This window comes from Tamandua tetradactyla, chromosome 2 (assembly GCF_023851605.1).
Source record: "Tamandua tetradactyla isolate mTamTet1 chromosome 2, mTamTet1.pri, whole genome shotgun sequence".
In the NCBI taxonomy this organism is placed as follows: Eukaryota; Metazoa; Chordata; class Mammalia; order Pilosa; family Myrmecophagidae; genus Tamandua; species Tamandua tetradactyla.
In genome coordinates this window covers 26,358,839-26,381,630 of record NC_135328.1, presented here as the reverse complement: position 1 = coordinate 26,381,630, position 22,792 = coordinate 26,358,839, and the positions used below count along the sequence as shown (strand labels likewise).

General features: G+C 43.0%; 1 long non-coding RNA gene across 2 annotated transcripts; it reads right to left on the bottom strand.

Moving 5' to 3' along the window:
- Nucleotides 1–6,629: 6,629 nt before the first annotated feature.
- Nucleotides 6,630–18,687, bottom strand: LOC143667244 (uncharacterized). 2 transcript variants are annotated; one of them, XR_013167961.1, is made up of 3 exons: nt 18,342–18,687; nt 16,937–17,662; nt 6,630–8,835 (listed from the first exon to the last, which is right to left on the bottom strand). It is a non-coding gene; the product is annotated as an uncharacterized LOC143667244 (long non-coding RNA). The 2 variants fall into 2 exon arrangements; XR_013167964.1 differs by lacking the exon at nt 18,342–18,687 and adding an exon at nt 17,884–18,330.
- Between the last annotated feature and the right edge of the window lie 4,105 nt (nt 18,688–22,792).

The window sequence follows — 22,792 nt, the reverse complement described above, 5'->3', positions numbered from 1 at the left end:
CTTTCATTGGCAATAGGGAATGCTTTCTTTCTTCCTTTGCAATTTGGATGTCTTTGTTTTTTGCCTAATTGCTCATTGTACTTCCAGTGCGATGTTGTATAACAGCAGTGACAGTGAGCATTCTTGTCTTGTTCCTGATCTTAGAGGGAAAGATTTTGTTCTTTCACCATTGAGTATGATGTCAGCTATAGGTTTTTCACATATGCTCTTTATCATATTGAGAAGGTTTCCTTCTATTCCTAGTTTGTGGATTTTTTTTTTAATCAGGAAGAGGTGCAGGATATTGTCAAAATATCTTTTCTGTGTCAATTGAGATGATCATGTGGGATTTTCCTTCATTCTATTAATGTGGTGGTGTGCTGGTTTGAAACTGGTATGCAAAAAATCCATATTCCTTTAATCCTAATTCAGTCTTCTGGGGCCAGCCATATCTTTATTTGGGGGAGCGAGGTGGAGGGTGCATGATCCAGGAATCAGACCTGGGTCTCCCGTATGCAAGGCGAACAGTCTACCACTGAACCACCCATGCAGCCAGGGTAGGAACTCTTGATTAGGTTGGTTTCATGGAGATGTGACACATCCAATTGTGGGTGTGACCTTTTGATTACTGGAAATGTGACTCTGCCCATACAAAGTGGGTCTTAATTAGTTTATTGGAGTCCTTTAAAATAGGAACCATTTTGGAGAAATCTCAGACAAAGACATTTGGAGAGCCCAGCAGACATCACCACGAGATGCTAAGCAAGCCAGAACATGGAGAGAGCCCATGCACAGAAGCTAAGTAAGAGCCCACAGATGCTCAGAGAGGAAGCTACTGGACTCGGAAGCTGGAAGCATTGGAACCAGAAACAAGGACCAGTGGACACCAGTCATGTGCCTTCCCATGTGAAAGATTTTTTTGGAGTCAAGGTACCTTCTTTTGGATGCCTTAGTTTGGACATTTTTAAGGCCTTAGAACTGTAAACTTGTAACTTAGTAAATCCATTTTATAAAAGTCATTCCATTTCTGATGTATCATATTCCAGCAGCATTTAAAAATGAAAACAGGTGTATTGCATTAATTGATTTTCCTATATTGAACCACCCTTACATATCTAGTATAAATCACTGGGACAAATCCCACTTGATCTTAATGTGTTGTTGAATTCAGTTTGCTGGTATTTGATTGTGGACTTTTTCTATTATATTTATAAGGGTTATTGGTCTTTAATATTTTTTCTTGTGGTATCTTTATATGGCTTTGATAGTAGTAAGATGATGTCGGTCTCATAGGATGAATTAAGAAGTGCTCCCTTCAATTTTCTGGAAGAGTATGATCAGGATTGACATTAATTCTTCTTTTAATGTTTGGAAATTTTACCAGTGAAGTTATCTGGACCAGAACTTTTCTTTGTTGGGGATTTTTGATTACTTGTTATTTGTCTATTGAGAACTTTTATTTCTTCTTGAATCAGTGTAGGTAGCTAGTGTGTTCCTAGGAGCTTTCTCATTTTATTTAGGGTTTCTAATTTGTTCGCACCCACTTATTTATATTATCCTCTTTTAATCCTTTCCCCACCCTGTGGTTTTGGTATAATGTCCTCCCTTTCATTTTAGATTTTTAATTGTTTGTGTTCCCTCTCTTTTTTCCTTTGTCAGCTTGGCTAAAGGTTTGTCAATTTTTTGACCTTTTAAAAGAACCACATTTTGGTCTTGTTGATTCTGTCTATATTTTGTAATTTTCTGTTTCACTTGTCTTTGCTCTAAATCTCATTATGCTCTTTTAGGATTTATTTTGAGCTTCTTTTCCTTGATCCTCCAGTTGTGAGGTTAGGGCTTTGATTTGAGATATTTTTCCTCTTCTAATTTGAGCATTTAAAGCTATAAATTTCCATCTTATCATTACCTTTGCTGCAACCCTAAGTTTTGGTATATTATGCTTCTGTTTTCATTCTCCTCAAGATATTTCCTAATTTCCCTGTGACTCGCTCTTTGGTTGTTTAAGAGAGTGTTTGAAAAGTTGATGTATTTGTGAATTTCCCATTTCTTCCCCTGTTATTGTTTTCTAGCTTCATTCTATTGTGGTCAGAAAACATACATTGTATGACTTCATTATTTTAAAATTTATTGAAACTTGTTTTGCATCCTGACAAATGACCAGGAGAAAAATGTATATTCTGCTGCTGTTCTGAGAAGTGTTGTATATATATATATATATATATATATATATATATAGAGAGAGAGAGAGAGAGAGAGAGAGAGAATTGTTCATAACTTCTATTTCATTCTTGATCTTCTGTCTGGAACTTCTGTCCTGAGTGTTGTGGTCACTAGAGCAGATATGTTTTTTTAAATGTTTTTATTGATAAATCTTCACGCACATACAGTCCACACATGGTGTACAATCAGTGGCTCACAATATCATCACTTAGTTGTGTATTCATCACCATGATCATTTTTAGAACATTTGCATCACCCCTGAAAAAGAAATAAAAAGAAAAACTCATGTATCTTATACTGCTTACCCCTTCCCCCCATTGATCACCAGTATTTCAATCTACCCATTTTATTTTACCCCTTATCACCCTATTATTTATTTATTATCCAATTTTTTACTCATCTGTCCATCCCCTGGATAAAAGGACCATCAGACACAAGGTTTTCATAATCACACAGACACATTGTGAAGGTTATATTATTCAATTGTCTTCAAGAATCAAGGCTACTGGAACACACCTCAACAGTTTCAGGTACTTCCCTCCAGCCACTCTATTACACCATAAACTAAAAAGGGATATCAATATAATGTATCCTTTCAGGATAAACTCTCAACTCTGTTTTAAATCTCTCAGTCACTGAAACTGTGTCTCATTTCTCTCTTCTGACTTTTTGTCAAGAAGGCTTTCTCAACCCATGATGCTGGGTCCCAGCTCATCCTGAGAGTCCTGTCCTACATTGCCATGGAGATTTACACCCATGAGAGCCATGTCCCATGTAGGAGGGAAGGCAGTGAATTCACTTGCCAAGTTAAGTTAGAGAGATAGGCCACATCTGAGCAATAAAAGAGGTTCTCTGGGGATGACTCCTAGGCATAATTTTAAGTAGGCTTAGCCTAGCCTTTGCAAGAATAAGTTTCACAGGGACAAACCCCAAGATTGAGGGCTCAGCCTATTAATTTGATTGTCTCCACTGCTTGTGAGAATATCATAAATTCTCCAAATGGGGAAGTTGAATATTTCTTCCTTTCTCCTCAGCTCCCCAAGGGGACTTCGCAAATTCTTCTTTATTCACTGCCGAAATTACTCTATGTTATATTGGGCATCACACTAACCTGGACAAACCAACAAAATCCCATACCCTATGGAAGATGACCCCTAGGGATGTGCTTGGCCTTGGCACCATGGGATCAACAATGCCGTCCTGACCAAAAATGGGAGAGAAGCATAACATATAAGCTATCGGTGGCTGAGAGAGTTCAAATAGAGTCAAGAGGCTTCATTGGAGGTCACTCTTACACATGGTAGACATTGCTACCTATCATAACTTGCCAAAACCATTCCTGACAATCCTAAAGAATGCATAGGGCATTCTGAAAGATTCTAGAAAGGTTCCATGCACTAGGCTAACTCTAAAACCTATAACCTCCAAATGGGCACCTGGACCAGATAAGTCTTGAAATGCAGAAAGACCAGCCCTTCCAGAACCTCAACTAGTTCTAACCCCCATCCAGTATTGTCAACAGTCCCTTCCAACAAGAAAAAGTTAGAATGGGTATAGCCAAATACCCTCAAAGAGTGGGAGAAATATCATAGGTGATGGTGGAGTTATACAGAGAAGGTGGGTCTTAACAAATGAGTATGACTGCTGAATCATTATTTTGATATTTATTTTGGCCACCAGTACCTTAGAGCAGCTAGAAATAAAAACATGAAATTGTAACCCATACCAAACTCTCAAATCTGTTCTACAACTGATTGTTGTAATGTACTTTGAAATTTACTGCTTTTATGTATATATATTATTTAAAGAGAAGGAGGAGTATAACAGAGAAGACAGGATTTAATAAATGAGTATGACTGCTAGCTTATTATATTGATATTTCTGTTGGTCTCCAGTGTTTGGGGCAGGTAGGAGAAAAAATGAAAAATTGTAACCCATAACAAACTTCAACTGTTCTATAACTACTTCTTAAATGTAAAAAAAATAAAAATAAGAGAAAAATCACTAAAGCTCCAAAAAAAAAAAAAATCTCATGCCCCATTCAAGATTCCATGTACTTATGGTGTTCAACTCAACTGACTATACAAGTTAAATTAGGCAATGCGCAACCCAAAATATATATTTTGCAACAACTAAACATCTCTCCCTTTGGTCTCACATAGGAATTGAAGTTTTTAAATATGAACAATATCTTCCTTTACCCTGTATTCCAATCTACTTCCGTCCTTTCCAGATCAGCTTCATTCATATCTCTAATTGAAGTCTTGATCTCTTTTTCAACTTTTTAAACAGTTTTTGTATGGGGTACTTCTGGCTTTCATAGCTTCAGAGCTCTAGCTCTGAGTCTCAGGTGTTAGATAAACACCCAAAGTTTCTGAGAATGACAAGGTTATATATAAACAGCTCGGTATTTCAGAATTCAGAAATTTTAAGTTACAACTCCTGAATATATGTGACTGCTGTAAGAGCTTGCAATCTAAGATCTCTTATAATAGGCCCCAACCTGATAACCCATGCACTTGTCTTCAGTTCACTGAGTTTTTAGATTATAGTTCATCCATATGAATGAGGCATGATGATATTTGTCTTTTTGTTCCTGACATTTCATTCAACATACAGTCAGTCCTTAAGGTTCATTCACCTAGTTGCATGCCTCACAACTTCATTCCTTCTTGAAGCTGCTCAGTAGTCTCTTGTATGTATAAACCACAGTTCCCCCTTCCATTCCTCATTTTGAAAAAAGCTTTAGAGCCAACACAGCCAGCGACCTTTGGAGAGGATGAAGGAAAATGCCCCTGGGAAAATTTCAAGAAAGAAAGAAAGTCTGAAGAGAAAGCTAGCAGACTGCCATGTGCCTTTCCAGCTAACAGAGAAACCCTGAATGTCATCGACCTTCTTGAACCAAGGTATCTTTCCCTGGATGCCTTAGATTGGACATTTCTATAGGCTTGCTTTAATTTGGACAATTTCACAGCCTTAGAACTGTAAATTTTCAACTTTAATAAATTCCTCTTTTAAAAGTGGTTACATTTCTGGTTTATTGCCTTCCTGCAGCTAGCAAACTAGAACAATCATTAATTCGTTTTTTTAATTTTATTTTATTTTTGTATTTTTATTGACACATCTTTGCACACATACAGTCCATACATGGTATAAAATCAATGTAAAATAAAATCACAATATCATCACATGGTTGCGTATTCATCACCATGATGATTTTTTAGAACATTTGCACCACTCCAGAAAAAGAAATAAAAAGAAAAAGCTCACACATCCCATACTTCTCCCTCTCATTGACCACTATTATTTCCTCTACCCCATTTATTTTACTCTTCATCCCCCTGTTATTTATTTTTATCCATTTTTTATGTATCTGTTCATACCCTGGATAAAAGGAGCAGACACAAGGTTTCACAGTCACACAGTCACCTTGTAAATGTTTTATCTTTATACAATCATCTTCAAGAATCAAGGCTACTGGAACACAATAGTTCCAGGTACTTTCCTCCAGCCACTCCAATACACCATAAACTAAAAAGAGATCATACAAGTTAAATTAGGTAATGTGCTACCCAAAATATAAATTTTGCACCAAATAAACATCTCTCCATTTGGTCTTGCACAGAAGTTGAAGTTTATAAAATGGACCATATTGTACTTTACCCTGTATTCTGATTTATCTTAGCCCTATCCAGATTAGCTTCCTTCATATCTGTAGTTGAAGTCTGATCCCTTTTTCAATCTTTTAAATAGTTCCTATGTGGGGTGCTTCTGACTTTCATAGCTTATAGAGCTCTAATTCTGAGTCTCAGGTGTCACATAAATACCCAAAGTTTCTGGGAATGACCATATTATATTCAAACAGCTCAGTATCTCAGAATTTAGAAACCAGTTACAAGTTCTGAATATATGTGACTGGTGTAAGTGCTGACAATCTAGGACCTTTTACAATAGGCACAAATCGGATAACCCATGCTCTCAGCTTTAGTTCACCAAGTTTTTATATATAGTTAGTTCATATGAGTGAGGCATGATAATATTTGTCTTTTTGTTCCAGACATTTCATTTAACATACAGTCCTTAAGACTCATTTACTTAGTTGCATGACTCACAACTTCCTTCTTGTGGCCACTCAGCAGTCCACTGTATGTGTACACCACAGTTCCCCCTTCCACACCTCAGTCGTTGTACCCTTAGGCCACCTCCATCCATTGTGGATCTTGAACACTGCCACCATAAACACCAGTGTGCAAATGTCCATTCCTGTCCCCACATTCAGTTCCTCTAGGAACATACTGAGCAACAGGTTTCACCCTTAGCCTCCTGAAGCCACCACACTGCCCTTCAAGGGGCTGCACCTCTCAGTTTCCCTACTGACAGTGAATAGGTACATCTCTTTTTCTGTATTTTCTCTAGCATTTGTTTCTCTCTCTTTTTTTTTTTTTGCATAGGCAGACACTGAAAACTGAACTGGGTCTCTGGCATGGCAGGTGAGAACTGCCTGCTGAGCCACCATGGCTCACCCATGTCTGTTCATTTTTAAACATTTTCATTCATATGTCATTCAATCCAACCTAAGTATACAGACATGACTTTACCATCATAATCTATATGAAGACATTTCCTTTTCTTCTACAAAGCATTCATACCCCTTCCTCTCACCCCCCCCCCCCCCCACCTGTTGACATTCAGTTTTGGCATAATGCCTTTGTTACATTCAGTGGAAATGTTGCACAAAACCAGGGGCAAAGCTGAAAGCCTCCAGAAACATTACGTGGAAACAGAACAAACCGGGTTTGAGGCTCTGAAATTTCAGGAAGTAGGTTTTTATTTGTCTATGACCATAGGGCTCAACTGAGTAGCCTCGGAAAGTCTGAGCCCCAAACAGGGGTTGTTACAGGGTTTTAAGGGAAGTGCTTGGCTACATGCCGATGTTCAGAAGGAAAGGGTCTCTACAGGAAGTTTTCTTATCCTGACTATGTGCAGTTTTAAATGTTCCTGGAGCAAGGGAGACTTCTCAAAGGGGAAATGGCCTGAGTAAACAGGGGCCTGCCTGCAGTGAGAGGAGATGTCTTGGGCAAACAGGGGCTGCCTGCTACATTCCCCCTTTTGATGCTTGCCCATGCCAGTGGACACTAGCATCACCTACATCTTGTTCTTTTTTTGTTGCAGGCCCTGGTATGTCCTGATCTGAGCTGGGCGTGGGAAACAAGGTAGCTATGCAAGGTTTAGGCCCTAGAAAAGTTGTGGGAAGTGAGGGTTTGTGCCCCACTTCTGTTGACCCCAAGTTTTCTCCTGAAGGCCCCTTCATGGCTGTGCCTGTCTTAGGTTGTTCCTCCCCTGAGGAAACTTACCCATCTTTGGCCAACCAGTCATCCTCCAGGGCCAAGCAGGGTGATGGGAGATGTGCAAGTGGGGGGGGGGGGCAATGCCCCTGAGGGTCTGATCTGTCTCCTCGACAGCCTATGCCCCCTGGTCTCCATGCTCAACATCTGCTTTGGGACTCCCCCACCTGCTGGCAGGCCCCCAGCTCTGGTCACATGTTTTGTGGAACCCAGGTTTTTCCTCCAGTGAGGACCCAGCTCATAGTTTTGAACAAGAGACAAACTGCATGGCACCAGCTCCCAGGAGGCCTCCACCTCAGCACAGCCGAGAGTTCCACCCTGATCTTGTATGTATTGCACTAGGAGGACTGCACTGGGAAAGGTGTCAGATTCGGTGGGGGATGAACTGTATATGTGTTGACGGTCAGATGGACTTGGGAACTGCTTCCTTTTCTAGGGGTTATGGCGATAGCCTTGTTGCCCTAGAGTAGCAAAAACAGCACTACTGAACCTGGCGAGGTGGGATTATAGCATATGGAAGGACTTTCCTTTAGGGTGCATACAGAATAATGCAGGTCTGAGAACTGCCCTAGCACGTTACTGGTTATAATTTTCACCTTTTCCCTGACATAGATGGTCTTGAGGTATGCCTGGCATGTGCATTCCCTTGGAAGGGCTTATGGCGATGCCGAGCAGAAACAGAGTGAGGTGCATGGTGCTGGCTATGGGAAGTGCCACCATGTGAGCGTACAATTGAAGAAATGGGAAGGGAAGGAATGGAAACACACACTCTGGGCAGTGGCTAGGAAGGGGGAAGTTACCTGGGTAAGAGAAATCCCACCAAATTAGAGTAAAGTTGGTTTTCGGGAAGAACTCCAAATGACCTATTTCCAGGAAGGCTAAAACTGCTAAATGAAAGACATATGCAAAGAGCAAGAAAAGACAATTAGTCCACAGACCCTGCAGGCTGGGATGTTCATTAAACAATTCCTCAGTTTTTGGCCAGGCATAGATCAGTCAGTTTCCAGGGTGACTGAAGCAGGGCCCAGAGGTCTCCTCCGGCTTCAGCCATGCGTTGACTAGCTGCTTCCGGTGAGCTAGAGCAGGGCAACGACGGTCATTCAGGCCTCAGTCGCAGGCTGGTCACCTGATCTCGGCTGCGATGGAGAAGGGCGCAGCGGCTCCCAGAGAATGATGCGTGTCAGGTGTTCAGGATTGGGGGTCTCTCCCAGGGTCATCTGCGGTGGCCCTCTTGACCCGAGTGTAGTAATCCACGGGATGATCTCCACAACTCTGACAGCTGTTGGGTTCACTAAAATAACATGGTAAGGACCTCTCCACTGAGGCTGGAGGCAGCCTTTTCTTTTTCTCCAGTCTTTTACCCATACCAGGTCCCCTGGCTCAACCTCATTTAAGGGAAGGTAAATGATAAAGGGTTTGGGTACTGCTTTCAACACCTTCCCTTTTAGTTCACCTAAAACTTTTCCAGACTTCTACCATAATTTCCTTTTTTAATTTCTGTGTAGCATTCCACAAAGTGTACCAGGGTCGATTATTTTGTGGCCACGTAGCGTCAGCCAGGCATTGCTCATTATACCTTTGTGCAGCCAATACCAGCAAGTTAGAACTTTTTCCAGCCTGCTGACTAAACTCCTGAAAAGCAGTTTGTATAAAGGGATTGGTGCTAATTCCTACAAGTTTCATGCAATCAGCATAGTCTAGCACCACTCCTCCAGTCCCTGCATCAGCAATTCTGACCATCCAGGTAATTAATTGTTCACCAGTTTTCTGAGTATAAGTCCTAAGAACATCAGTTATTTTTTGTTCTTTTATAGTGGTTTTGAAAGTAATTTGATTACCCTGTTTCTCTTCTTTTTGCCTTTGTATTGGGTGAACTCTTATTTCTTATTTACTCTTTTTTTTCTGACAAACTTTCTCATCCAAATATTCCCATCTTTTTCATCATTTGCCCCATCCCACACCTTACCATTCAACTTATTAAGGTTCTAATTAGCAGTGGCAGTGGCTAGTACCTTATGTATTTTTCCTTTGTTCACTTTACCTCATCTTTTTTTATATTTATATTGGGCCACAGGGACTGTGGCCCTCTCAGCTACTGACTGATAATTACAAATTCAATTTTCCAAAACAAAATTTTGATTCTGCAGCATGGACCGTTTTTCCTGTAATTCTGCTAATTCCTTTTCAGAATTCACTTTTTCAGAGATTGCTTGATCTCTGTTCACACATTTTTCTATATTCCTTTAACAAAGCCCATCCTTTTTTACACACTCCAGTTATTTCTTTTCCTTTTTCTAATGGAATGTTTTCTAGACACAGAGCAACCTGAATAGGCTGTCCCTGTTTAATTCTATTCCCCCAATCTTCACAGGGTCCTGTGTATTTTGCCTATTCCTTTGCAAGTGAGGAGTAAGGTAAATCATCCTATCCTGGGATTTCTTGGTTCTTTACTCTGAGCTTAGAAGACTTTTTAAAAAATGACATTATCTCCTAATCTATGTCCAAAGCTATGGCCCACTATTAATCTATCTCAAGTAAATCTTGAAGAGGGGTTACTGACTTAAACATTCCCAACTGTCTTATAGTATTAGAAAGTACAAACTAGGGAGACAAAATGTTTAAATCCAAAACATTCTGCATATAAAAAGGATGAGAAACTGGCAACTTTAAATTTATCAAGAAAAGTCCTAATAAAGCATTACAATACTCAGAAGAACACAGTCCATATTTTCTGCACAAATTTTCTAAAGCTTATCTTACTGATCTTTACCATTATGAAGCCGTGCTGAAATGTGAATCCTGCTCGCAGCACCAATTTTGTCACATGAAAGGCAACATGATATCTGTGGCCATTTGATTTATAGGTTCAGATTCACAGACCACACAAACTTCAGTGATAGAAAAACAGATTTTGTTAGGAAAGTAATCAAAGAAAATAAATTAAAAGATAGTAATTAAAAGAGTCTTCAAAAATAAAGCATAGTTACATCACCAGATAAGATGGCACCAACACCTGTAGAGAAGTGCTGGAGAGTTTCAGAAGCAATATTTTAACTCTCATTAGTAAAAACCCACAGCAATCATGGGGACAGCGTCCAGAGTCTCCTTAGTTAAGATGCATAGCAGAGCATAAGATTCTGATGAGGTGCTCTCCTCTTATAAGATTTTTTAAATCTCTTCTCCTGTTTCTCCTCTTTCTTTCTCTAACTGCTTACATGCAGTTTTCCCCCCTTTTTAATGATAGCCTCACACAATAGTAGACAAATTCCAATTAGCATATGTGATTGGGCCCAGTTCGGTCCTCTGGGAACTGGCTAGGGACCAAGAGGAGCCTCCTGGGAACTAGATATTTTTATGAAAGTATACCTCCTCCCGGGAGGGTAGCCAGTCCTCCCAGCTAGAGTGCACATTTTAACCGTTTCTTACCAAGGTCAGGCAATGGCAACATTGCCCCAATCTTCACAGGGTCAGATTGACCTGTGAAGCTCTCTTAATAAAAGATCTAATATAAAACCCCTACACAGTTGTTCTCCTGTTGCTTTGAAATGTGAAACTTTTAATTTATAAGACAGAGGAATGATAAGCCATAATACAAGAGAATTCCTTTTTATTCTCCCCAAAAGTGTCCACCCGAATTCACACAGTTTCCTAAGTGGGCCAGGGGTCAGCTTGACTCCCCAGTCATAAGTAAAAGCTTTCTTCAAGTTAAGCATCATGTACAACAATGGTGTCTTACTGACTTCCCCTCCCATATTGGTGGCACCAACAATTAGGGAGAGGGCTTACAGACAAACAACCAAGGGTTTTGAACAAACTGTAGCTTCATAAAAAAAAAGAAAGAAAAAGAAAAACAACAACAACAACAAAAAACTGTAGCTTCATTCAGTCTGGCCTAGCCCCTAGCAGGGTTGCACAAATCACAGGTCTGAACTCAGTTGCAGCCTGGTGCATGTCTCCTGTGGCCCAGGACTTCCTTTCAATCACATGAGTACACACACACACTCCAACACCCCTCCTGTACTGCCCTTCCCAAAGCCGGACCTGAAGACTTCCGTTTCTCCTGGTCCTCCAACTGGAGATGGGTACTCAGAGAGTCTCTGGGAGGTTGTCAGGCTCCCCTTCCACTCAGGCTCCCCTAGCCTTTTACGAGTGGAATGCAACTGATGCACCTGGGTGCTTACCCGTCAGATAGATGGTGCTCCCAGGAACCTGATTCCAGAAACTGTCCCAGATCTGTCACCGCTCCAGAAACTGTCCCAGATCTGTCACCCCGGCTGGGGAGGTCAGGAATCCAAAAGACAGGGAAAAACCCTATTGCTAGCACTGGATTCTGTCAGGTCTCCAGTCCAGACAACGCCACCACTGTGGGCAAGGGAAGTGAGAATATCACTGGCCTCTTCATCCTGGACAAGACCCCAGAAATGTTGCATAAAACCAGGGACAAGGCTGAAAACCTCCAGGAACATTATGTGGAAACAGAACAAACAGGGGTCGAGGCTCAAAAGTTTCAGGAAGTAGATTTTATCCATCCATGGCCATAGGGCTCAGCTGAGCAGCCTCTGAAAGTCTGAGCCCCAAACAAGGGCTGTTACAGGGCTTTAAGGGAAGTGCTTGGCTACGTGCTGATGTCTCTACAGGAAGCTTTCTTATCCTGCCTGTGTGCAGTTTTAAATGTCCCTGGGGTGAGGGAGACTGCTCAAAGGGGAACTGGCCTGAGTAAACAGGGGCCTGCCTGCTGTGAGAGGAAATGGCTTGGGAAAACAAGGGCTGCCTGCTACAGAAGCATATTACAATGTTACTGTTGACTATAAACCTTAGCTTGCATTGATTATACTTTTTGCTGTATACCATTCATTTTCAACACCTTAGAATGTTATGACATTCATTTGCTCTCCTTCACACAAATTTTTCTTTTATTTGTACATTTAATCACCATCATTGTCTCCTCTAGGTATTCCTAAGTTATACTGTTTCAGTCTTTATCCTCTATCTTTACTTCTGGTTTCATACGTGACCCCAGCCCTTCCTCCTCAATCATACTCACAGTCAGCTTCACTCAGTGTGCTTATATTATTGTGCTGCAGTCAGGTGGTATTGTGCTATGTATTTCTGAATGTTCACAATCAGTCTCGTGGCACAGTCTGTATTCCTTTAGCACCAAATGCCCACTCTCTACCCTACTCCTATCTCCTGATAACCTGTGTTCCTAACTTCAACTCTCAAATTTCACTCATTGATGTTAGTTCATATTAGTGAGACCATACAGTATTTATCCTTTCGTTTCTGGCTAATTTAACCTAGTGTAACGTCTTCAAGGTTCATCCATGTTGTCACATGTTTCATGACTTTATTCTGTCTTACAGCTGCATAATATTCCATTGTATGTATATACCACAGTTTGTTTAGCCACTTGTTTGTTTGTTGGTGGGCACTTGGGCTGTTTCCATCTCTTGGCAATAATAAATAATGCTGCTATAAACATCAGTGGGACAATGTCTGTTTGTGTCCTTGCCTTCAGTTCCTCTGAATATATACCTCGTAATGGGATTGCTGAATCATATGACAATTCTATAGTTAGCTTCACACCATTATAGGTGTGCAGTAGAACAGGTATCACCCCTGTGCTACAAATGAGGAAGCTGAGACTCAGAAAGATGAAGAGATTAAGCAGAATCTGGACTCAGACTCAAAATCTGTCACATCCCAGACTCGCTCTGCCAGGTTTTTGTTCCCTGGATGAGCTCACTTTGTGGTTCCAGGAAAGGAACCCAATAACAAATCTCTCTCTAGAGGGAGTAATCCCTTCTCACACCAGGTAGCAATCTTCGATTTCCCCTAAGGGCCTCTCTTTTTTATTCATCCTGCAAAGCACACCTGATTCTCTGTCAGCAGCGGGATGTGAGGAGGCCACAGACTGTCCCACTTTTTGCTCTCTACCCTCCACGTGTTCTTGCAGCACCCGGGAGCTTCCTGAGAAGGCTGGAGCTTGTGCAACTGGCCCTCTTCCCGTGTCTTCTCTCTGGGTGCCTGCTGCCTGGCCTGAGGGCATAAAGGCCACAGGCTGGCTGTTCCTTCAACTGTTTCACTGCCTCTGCCAGGAAGTCTTTTCCCAAACCCTTTTGTTTTTTTGTTTTGTTTTTAATTTTAATAGACTTTATTTTTTAAAGCAGTTTCATGCTCACAGAAAACAGCCAGTTTCCCCTATTATTAACATCTCACATTAGTGTGTTACATTAGTTACAGTTGATGACCAGTATTGATAAACAAATTAGCAACTAAAGTCCCTGGTTTACATTAGGGGTCACTCTTTGTGTGTACAGTCTGTGGGATTTGACAAATGCATTGTCTTATCTTACTAGGGCTGCTATAAGATATTCCACACACTGCTTAGTTTAAGTAGGAATTAATGGTTTCATAGTTTGGTGTCTAAAAGTCCAAAACTTTTGGCAGTGTTGGCAGACCCTGTTTTTCCCAAAGTCTGTAGCGATCACTTGGTGGCTTGCTGGCCATCCATAACTCAATCTCTGCCTCCGTCACATGGCCATCTATCTTCCGTCCCCTCCTCCTGTGTCCAAAGTTCCCCTGCTCCCAAGGACACTAGTAGTATTGGATTAAGGCACACCCTGACTCAGTTTGGCTTCACCTTGATAGGATCTTCAAAGATTCCCTTCACAAATGAGTTCACATTCACAGGGCGGGGGGTTAGGACTTGAATGTGTCTTTTTGGGGAATATGAGTCAATCCCTAAGATGTTTAATGTCATGTGGCCACCATTGTGGTGTCACGTTAACAGTTTCACTGACCTAAAAGTGTCCAGTATTCTACCTGGTCATCCCCTCCAGCCCACTCTGAAACCCTGGCAATCACTGTTTTTAATTTTACGGTTTATAATTTTGCCTTTTCCAGAATGTCAAATAGTTAGAAAGATACAGTATGTAGCATTTTCAGATGGGCTTCTTTCTCTTAGCAATACGTATTTATGATTTCTCTACATCTTTTCATGGCTTGATAGCACCTGTCATTTTATCGTGGAATAATATCCCATTTCATGATTTTGAGGGCTTTTGATAAAAATCCCTTGCTGCTCAGTTGGAGAAGATCATCTGGGCTTTCACAGACTTAGCCCATCTGATTCCCACAGCAAGCTCCTGAGACAGGCAGAAGGAAGCTGAGGCTCTGAGATTCCACAGCAAGCAAATGTCTCCCCCAGGACTTAAACACTGGTGTCTGAATGCCAACTCTCATGCTGGGTTCACTGCATGGCGCCACCCCATTGGAACGCCCAGGTACTTTCTTTCTGCTCTTTTGTGAGCAGGCAGCATTATAGAGTGGCTACGGTCATGCTTCAGGACCAGCAGACCTGGTTTCCAGGCCTGGCTTTGGGTCTTGCAGGATCTGCAATTTGGTGCAACTTCTCAATATCTCTAAGCCTCAGCCAGCTAAAAGATGGAGATGATAATAAGCCTTGCTATGTGAGGTTATTGTGCGAGCACAGCACATAATGAGAACATGAGATGATGCTCATGGCACACTACCTCTCAGAGTTTGGCTGTAAGTCAGCAGAAAAAGCTCTCTATTGTGATTTTTCAAGCTATTTCACCCTACATGTGTCTAATTTTAATAATGTGTATTATTTAATCCAGTAAACCCAAAATAGTACCATTTGCTTTTCAAGATCAGGCTTTTATTTTACACTTACATAGAATCTCTACTCGGACTAGCCATACTTCCACGGCTCAAAAGCCACACATGGATAGTGGCTACCATATTGGATAGTGCAGTTTTAGAGGATTCTCAAGAGTTCTTTTAATAGCTTTGTTAATTATATTCATCTATAGATATTCTTGCCTTGAATTTTTGAAACTTATTAGTTCTAGATCTCCTCCTTTGTTCCTGGAAATTGGAGGCCTAGATTTTTGCATCTTAGAGCTTGGGGTAATGCTTTGCACAAAACAACTCATGTCCGTGCTGGGGCTTGAAGGAAGAGTAGTCAGACAACCAGGGCAGGGAGGGTGGTAAGACCAGTGCGTGCAAAGAACTCCATTGCAGGTAAATGTGTCTGGGGTTCTCCTAAAACTGATGACTCTTCCTAGGTGGCTGGAGCTAGCAGGAGAAGCCTGGAGAGGTAAGCGGGGATCAGACCCTTGTTGTGTGTGTGGTTTGAGGGGAGGCAGAGTCCCTGACCACAATCCCACCGGAGCTGTAAGTCCAAGGCTATTCTAGGCAGGAGGGAAGACAAACAGAATCTCCTCGGATACCCCCAGCTAATCTACACCCAAGGACAAAATTTTTTGCTTTTAGATGAGCTCATCCTTTTTTCTTCCCAAATGCAGGTTTTATGGACAATTGTACAACTGGATTTACCAGTCAACGTTTCCCACAGCTAGGATAATTTCAGATAAAGATGATCACATGTATTTGGGAGAGGAAAAATTGAGAAATATCCAATGTACAATCAGAAAGGTTTTGATTATGGGGATGAAAGAGCGGACAAAAAAGAAACAAAGCCCATAAAGCTACATCTAAGCAGAGCCTTGCTGCAACACAGTAGAACAAATCTGTTTCTCACGAAACCTTAGAAAAATTCTCTAAGGTTGATTCTGGACAGGAGACGGTGCACAGAAAATAATAGCATGACACATAGTTCCTAACTTTAGATATGTTATGGGCAGGCATTTGCTTTGTTGACTTGGCCATCTTTATTGTTTTGCTTTGCTGTATATAAAAATATCTCTCACCTTAGAACTGTAAACTTGTAACTTAATAAATTCCCTTTTTAAAAGCTGGAAAAAAAAGTCTCTAAGTGTAACCTGAGTTTCCCCAGGCCTTACCAACCTGTGGATAGTCTTAGTGTTACATAAATAGTAACAACTCTTTTTTCTTTCCAGTCTGTTTATAATAGGCGGAATAATGCCAACCCCCACCCCCACCCCCGCAAAAGATGTCTTCATCCCAGTCTCCGGGAACCTGTGAATATGTTAGGTTATATGACAAAGAGCAAATAAAAGTTGAGGATAAAATTAAGGTGGCTAATCACCTGACTTTAAAACAGGAGATTATCTTGGATTATCTGGGTGGACCTAATGTGATCCCAAGGGTCCTCAAAGGTGGAAGAGGGAATCAGAAGACAGAAACAGAAAAGGCAGCATGAGATGGGCTCGCCCCAACGTTATCGGCTTTGAAGATGGAGAAAGAGGACCTGAGCCAAAGCTGGCAGCCTCTAGAATTGGAAAAAGACAAGGAAACAGGGTCTTCCCTGGAGCCTCCAGAAAGAACATAGCCCTGCCGGCACCTTGATTTTAGTCCAGTTAGACTCATTTCATATTTCTGACCTCCAGAACTGAAAGAGAACACATTTGCGTTATTTTAAGAAACTAATATCATTCCCTCACCTGCTGACCCAGGAGCTCAGCCCTTACCACCCACTTCCAAGTCTCACTGAAGTTTACTCTGGGCAGATGTCCCTGTGGGGTGGCTCATACAGAGCTCACAAATAGCACTTCCATGCTCTTTTCCTGCAGATCCTTCAGGGGTGTCTGATGCCTTTGTTGTGTCACAGGGCCCTGCTTTGCCACTGTGACCACTGCTGAGGCCCCCTGAGAGCACCGATGCCCATCTCCTGGGGACCTTCTTTCAGGACACAGGCGCAAATGCTTGCGCTCTCTTCTATCTTCGTCACTGTTGTCCCTGAAGAAGCTGAGAGAAGGCCCCTGTCCCCCATTGGGTTTCTCTTGGGTATCCGGGCTGTGAAGGAGTGTGGCTTGGCTACTGTACAAGGTGCTCAGCATCTCTGGGCAGCCCACCACCTCCTCAGGGTGCCACCCGTGGCGAGGGCCAGGCCATCTGAGACCTCACCCTCACCCCCGGCTCTCCCCCAGGCTCTAGCCTAAACTTGCCTTTGCTCCTCCAGCCAGATCCTCTCATGCAAAAATCCACCCACTCTCTCCCCAGACGTGCTCGGATAGATTGCATACTAAGGCCAGCAGCTTTCCTTCCAACACCACAGAAGAGCATCAGAGATATACTTCCCACCTGCTTCCTAGAATCTTGAGTTCCTAAACAGAGGTTATCAGGACCTTGACTTGCCAGTAGGAAGGAGCCACTGAAATGTTTTCTTCCTTGAGGAAAAGAAAAATATTCCATCGTTCCCACGCTCCTGTGGGGCCATCAGCTCACTATCTGCAGCTGACATATGCGCCGAGAGGAGGCAGCTCCTTGCCAAGGTTTGCCTCAAGGGCTTGCTTCCTAACAGTCTATTTTGGAGTGAGGGAAAGAGGTGGCAGGAAGCTGAGAAGCCCCCACCCTCAACCTCACCCACAAAGCCGTTCAAGCCCCTCACCGTTGGTGGACCTCAAGAGCCGCAGGAGTGAGCCTCGGGCCCCATCCCCGCCCCAGGGCTGGCCCACCCGGGGTGGCTGCGTTTGGCTGAAAGAGCAGCCAGGGGAGGGGTTCAAGCGCCTCCTGCAAACTGGGCCTGGGCCCACCAATCACACCCCGTCTGTGCAGCTGAGTCTCCGGTGTGAGCTCGTTTACATAATTTGGTTCAATATTTACTGAGCCAACCTCATTTTCTGGGCTGTCTCCACGGCCGACAGCTGGGAAGGCTGCAATTACAGCATTACATGCGCGCAGGGAAGCCTCTGCAGCGCATTGAGGGGCGGCTCCCAAACCAGCCGAGACTTGGGGGAGAGCCGCGGAGGAAGCACCCCAGACCCCCGCAGCTGGAGCTCTGCCGGGACCACAGCTGCACACCCGGCTGCCGACACTGACAACGGCAACGATAACAGTAATGGTTACCTGCGGCTCCGCTAATCATTAATAGCGGCTGACTTTTGTCGCGTGCCAGCGAGCAGGCGCTGGGCTTGGGCTAAGTTCTTTACGCGGAATTTCTCACTTGGTCCTCACAGCAACCCGGCCAGGGAATCAATCACTTAGGAGAGTTTCGAGCAACTGCTTGGACACAAGTGGGCTATGTTAGTCCAGGAATAGCCCAGGAAGAGTGTTGTTTCACGCGCAGCTAGATTCAAGATGTGGATGATGTCATCAAGACTCAAGTTTCCTCCAACCGCTGACCCCATTCCGGAGCTCCGTGACAGGCGCAGCTCAGCTCACCCAGGGCTGCAGGGAAGTCTGCCTGAAGGGCCAGAATCCTGAGCGTCATTGGGATTGGACAGGCTTTGGGTCATGTGACCACTCCTGGCCCCGCCCCTCAGCCTGCTGTTCCTCCAGCTGTCCCAATAAATGACTGCAAACCCAGTGGCTTAAAACAAAAAATATATAGTCTCAGTTCTGGAGGCTAGAATTCCGAAATGAAGGTGTCACAGGGCCAAGTTCTCTCTGAAGTTCTACGGCAAGGAAGCTTCTGTGGGCCCCAAGTGTTCCTTGGCTTGTGGAAGCATCACTCCAACCTATGCTTCTTGCCTTCAGGTGGCTGTCTTCTCCCCTGTGTGTTTCTGTCTCTGTGTCACTTCTCCCCTTCTTGTGAGGACACTAGTCATCTTAGATTTAGGGTCCACCTAATCCAGGATGGCCTCATCGACAAAGACCCTATTTCTAGATAAGGTCACAGTAGTAGGTAACAGGGTGCAGGATTAGCACGTGTCTTTTGGGGGCACATAATTCAATCCACAACACAAGGGGCACAATGATTGGCTTGGCCCAGGTCACGTGCTTCCCCCTCCTCTAGAACTCCTGGACCATGAGAGGGGAAGTGCAGATCCCCACGGGAAAATCAGGAATTGCTTCTGAACAAAGAAAAGGCAAGTAAAAAGTGTCCTGCCTCCGCATTGCCATTATTCTGATGAGGAAACAGACATAGACTGAGTGGCTTTCTGTTCACCCAGACAGAAAGACCTGGGACTGGTATTTGAACCTAGGCCTGTGTGACTACAAAGCATTTGCTCTATCTTCCTAGGGTACTGCCTTAACTGCCCCTCTTTCCCTCTCCCCCCAAAGAAAAATCCCAGGAAGAAACACAATCTTGGTCCCACCAGTAGGAGTGGGCAGTTGCAAGGTGCCCTGTGATTGGACGGGCCTGCACTTGGGTTAATGCTGTACTGTCGCCACCTTGAAATTCTTGATTACTTTTGAACCTGTAGCCTTGCACTTGCATTGTCCACCTGGTTCTGCAAATGTTGTTGCTGGTCCTGGGGGGTAGTTTAGATAGAGTTTTCCTGCTCTTAAGCAGTCCTAGTCCCTGGGGTTGGGCAAGCATCACCACCATCCATTACCAAAAGTTTTCCATCACCTCAAATGTAAATTCTCTACCGATTAAGCAATCATTTCTCATCCCCCCTTTTTCTCCAGCCCCTGGTATCTTTTCTTTTTTCCACATAAGGAAGCATTTATTTGAGGTTTGACATGAATTCATACAAATAAAATTTTTATAAACACAAATCCACACTGAGGCATAACACAGACTAGCAAAGGACAAAGTAAACACAGAGAAAACTAAATGGCAGCTATATACGGTTGAACAGTTGTAGCTTATACACTAGAAAGTCTTTTACAAAATGATCACCTTAGATCAACAGAAGACCAGTTTTCAACATCATCCTGCAACATGGATTGCTTTAGTGTTTCCTCCTGTTTTCTCCAAGGTCCTCCTTTAGTATGGCTGGTAATTGATTTGGTGATTGCTGCCCCCTCATAATGCCTTGCCTTATGTGCTGTGGTGGTCACTGTGGTCTGCATATGCCTGTCCATATCCATAGTTCCCATGGTTATTCCCAGTACGATCCTGTCCGCCATGGCCACTACTGTTCTGATCACCACCATAGCCACTATTGTAATTTCCGTATCCTTGATCATAATAGTTATTAAATCCTTGGTTTGAGGTTTGGCCCTGACCTCAACCGCAACCCCTAGTGCCACCTCATTCGGTAGCTGTAGCTTCTATTACTTTTAGTTGTTATTGTCAGTATACCTCGTTGGGTTGTGCGATTTTAATTTCACACTTCTCAGAACCAATTGGATGAGATCTGCTTTCTAATAATTCCTTTACTGGCTCTTCGTCTATATATGAGATAAAACAAAATCCTCTTCCTTCATTGGTTTTGTATCCCTTGGAAGTTCAATTTTTTCCATCTCTCCAAATGCTCCAAAACATTATTTTATTTGCTCTTCAGAAGTATATGGACTCAATTCACTCACAAAAAAACTTTTTTGGGGGTGGGCCTTTCCCTTTTAAAGCCTTTGCCTTTTGGGGGTCATTTGCCATCCAGATGTGTTCTTTCAGTTCCAAAACCTTATCAACACTAGCAGCATCTCTGAAAAGTGCAAATCCAAATCCTCTTGATCTTCCAGTGACTGGGTCTGTTTCAGCTGTGCAGTCTACAACCTCTCCAAGTCGAGACAGTCAAATTTTTCTTGCTTGTATCCCAGCTCAAGCCTCCAATAAACATTTTACCATCATGCTGCTGATTCTTGCTTGCATTAATCTTGGATGCCTCTGCGAGTTCCTTCTATGTTGCTGTACTCGATCATGTCCTCCCTGGTGGCAGAGTCGTCAGCACGGGGGTGCTAGCATGCAGACCAAGTCCAGTAGTAGCAGCAGCAGAGAATTGTATGGAGTTGGATTTAAAATGGCAACCCTTGGTATCTTCTAACCTACTTTCTGTCCCTATGAATTTACTTCTAGATATTTCATATAACTGGAATCATACAATACTGGTCTTTTTATGTCAGCAGCCCTCTTCAGCATCCTTTCTATCCCCTGGCCTCAAACCCAAATTCTAGGGAGAAGGGACTGCAGTAAAGGAGAAGTCAGATCCAAAAGAGCTGCTTTTCTGGGATTTCCATAGGTCCTTGGGAGCTCGAGTGCTCAGTTAGTGAGCAACAGCTCTGGGTATTTGCGAATGCCTTCCACATAGATATCCCTGCCCTGACCATGGGCAGTAATGGCCTTGGAGGAGACCAAGGGGATACTAGCCCCTTCAGGGGCATCAGCAGCTCAGCTGAGTTTTCTTGTGCCATCATCTAAAGGAGAACAATGACCCAGAGACCTAATAGTGGCCATTGTCCTTTCCTGTCAGGAAACTCTTATCTACAGACCTCCACCGAGCTACCTCCCTCTCATGTTCCAAATTTTAATGCAAAAAAAGTCATTTATCTGAGAAGTCCTTTTACCCCATTTTATTATCTTCAAGACACTTGTCATTATCAGAGATTATCCTATGTATTTGTTGTATCAGTCAAGGTCCAGCTAGAAAATAAAGCCCACTGCAGGGGAATTCAATAGCGAGAAATTAAATAGGGACTTTTTTTTTTTTTTTTTTTGCATGAGCAGTCACCAGGAATCAAACCCACATCTCCAGCAGGGCAGGTGAGAACTCTGCCTGCTGAGCCACCATGACCCACCCTAATGTAGGGATTTAATAAGGAGGTCTTAGAATGGCAAATGGGGAAGGTTTACCTCCATTGCAAGAAACCATCCCACCCCTAGGACTGGAGGGACAAAGGGGAAGAGTAAGGACAAATGCAAATAAAAACTATATATGCGTATTAATTTTCCCTGGTGCAAAAAGGGAAAGAGACTCCCCCACCCTCTTTCCCTTTTCTTAGCACATCCTTTATAAAACTTTTAACTGTAAATCCTCTGTCCATTTGAGATGCATTAAAATCTTTTAAAAAGCCTTTTGCCAGCTTTACAACCCAGGAATACCTGGGAGCAATCTCATTGAAATGAAAACATCGAAGAAGTTAGCATCCTTCTCTCCTCACTTCCCTGAGAGTTTAATTTAGGCATCTGGCTTCAAATTGTAACTGTCTCCCTTTCATCCTTTCATAGAAATATGAGAAGCTTTATTATCATTCTTCTGCACAGAGGCAATGAGCGAACACAAAGCCCCCCACCCTCACCCCAATAAGCCAGGTGAATTTAGGATGAACCATATGTGATGAATGGTGCTGGCATGTCTGCTTACTGAGGACTAGTTATCTTTTATCTCGAGGACCTGAACGCAATGGGCTCTATTTGCTTGGCTGTATAACAGGGTGAGATTTCTTCCTCAGCGGATTGCCTGTGATGCATTGCGTTCTGATTTAATGCTTATTCAATAATAAAATTGTTTTTCTTTCCCTTTTCCCATTGTGGAGAGGTTTTCTGGGCTGGGAGTAGGTTTGGCTTTCAGTTTTAAATTTCCCTAACAGAGTCCCAGTGTCATAGGTGAGCTTGCTGGGGGAAGCTAGGGCCAGAGGGAAAGGCCCTCCAGCAGGAGCTAGAACCCCAGAAGAGACACAGCCTTTGC